The sequence below is a fragment of the Dendropsophus ebraccatus genome, chromosome 4, assembly GCF_027789765.1.
Source record: "Dendropsophus ebraccatus isolate aDenEbr1 chromosome 4, aDenEbr1.pat, whole genome shotgun sequence".
In the NCBI taxonomy this organism is placed as follows: Eukaryota; Metazoa; Chordata; class Amphibia; order Anura; family Hylidae; genus Dendropsophus; species Dendropsophus ebraccatus.
In genome coordinates this window covers 152092350-152094552 of record NC_091457.1, presented here as the reverse complement: position 1 = coordinate 152094552, position 2203 = coordinate 152092350, and positions in this window count along the sequence as shown.

The window sequence follows — 2203 nt, the reverse complement described above, 5'->3', positions numbered from 1 at the left end:
TTCCGGCAGCTCCATTCTACTGCCCCCTAGTGGCTGATCAGTGACTATTATTCACCGATCAGTTGCTTTGGGTTAAAAAGATTTTTTTTTTTTTTCTTTTTATTTGCTCTAACGCCGCTGAGTGCTGATCAGCATCGCACGTAAGTGCGCCGCTGATCAGCATCTCCTCCTTCTTGGCGTAGGGGCGTTTTTTCCCCCTATATCCTACCACTACTGTCTGCTGATAAGTGCCGCACATAAGTGTGGCATTTATCAGCAACAACTTTCTTGGCGTAGGTATATTATTTTCTTACTGTCACAAAAACGTAAAAAACACTACATTACACTACACTACTACTACTACAACAGCTACTATAGCTTGTAGCACGATCCGAAATATCAGAAGCAGTAATAGAGCCCTAATATTTAACAGCTATGGAGCCGACCCAGCGCTTCTGGATATGAAGGACCCCGTATCGCACCAGTGCAACATTTTCCAGGTGACGTCCCCCACACTGGAAAACAGGAGACCCCAGAAGAAGTGCAGAGTGTGGCGTAACAGAGGGATCAGGAAGGACGCCATTTTCCAGTGTGACACCTGTCCTGATCACCCCGGCCTCTGCATACAGGATCGCTTCAAGGCCATGATCATTGGAGTTCCACATTATCTAAATTCTGTCCCTTATTCCTATTTCAGGGGTCACTTTGATACAGGGATTATTCTGATCGCCATTATGGAGTCGGGAAGGAATTTTTCCCCTGTGATGAGGCTACTGTCGGCTGCCTAGCGAGGTTTTTTTGCCTTCCTCTGGATCAACACAGGCTGAATTTGATGGACTCCTGTCCTTTTCAACCTTATAAACTAATAATTGTCCTAATACCCCCAAATAAATTAATAATTGTCCCTTTTCCCCAGCTAAATAGGTATGGCCGCCATTCCCATTAGAGGATGACATGATGCAATTACAAAGCCTCTGTGCGGCCAGGACAGTAGAAACCCCCCACAAGTGACCCCATTCTGGAAACTACACCCCATAAGCAATCTAACAAGGGGGGTAGCCAGGATATGGCCCCCTGGTCCGTGAAATTGAAAAAATTTTTATTTTTTATTTTCATGGCACATGTTCTACACATGTGCCCGTCACCAGTGGGGTCCATATGCTCACTGCACCCCTTGTTAGATTCCTTGTGGGGTGTAGTTTCCAGAATGTGGTCAATTGTGGGGGGTTTCTACTGTCCTGGCAGCACAGGAGCTTTGTAATTGCGACATGGCCTCCATCCTCCATTCCAGACTCTAAATGGCGCTCTGTCCCTTTGGTGGCTTGCCCTGTGCCCATATGGCACAATATGTCCACTTTTGGGGTATTTTCGTACTCAGGGAAAATTACCCTACACGTTTTGCGTTCATTTTCTTTTTTAAACCCTTCTTGAAATTGAAAAAAATCAAGGCTAGACCAACATTTAGTGTAAAAAATGTTTAATTTTTACACTAAATCATTGATCTTGTCTTGATTTTTTCATTTTCACAAGGGGTTAAAAGATTTAAAAAAAAACACAAAATGTGTAGAGCAACTTCCCCTGAGTACGAAAATACCCCACATGTGGACATAAAGCACCATGCGGGTGCAGGGTAAGCCTCCAAAGGGAAGGAGCGCCATTTGGTTTTTGGAGGCTGGATTTTGCTGGAATGGATTTTGAGGGCCTTGTTGCATTTAAAAGGCCTCTATGTTGCCAAGACAGTTGAACCCCCCACAAGTGACCACATTATGGAAACTAAAGGGGTGTAAAAAGGGGTGTAATGAGCATATGGACCCCACTGGTGACGGGCACAAATGTGGAACAATGTGGCGTGAAAATGAAATATTACATTTTTTACACTATAATGTTGGTTTAACCTAAAATTTTTCATTTTCACAAGGGGTTAAAAGAGAAAAAACACACAAAATGTGTAGAGCAATTTCCCCCGAGTCCGTAAATACCCCACATGTGGACATAAAGCGCCATGTGGGGGCAGGGAAAGCCTCCGAAGGGAAGGAGCACCATTTCGATTTTGGAGTCTGGATTTGGCCAGAATGGATGATGAACGCCATGTCGCATTTACAGAGCCCTCGTGCTGCCAAGACAGTGAACCCCCCCCCACAAGTGACCCCATTCTGAAAACTACACCCCTCAAGGAATCTAACAAGGGGTGCAGTGAGGATATGGACCCCTTGATGACGGCCAT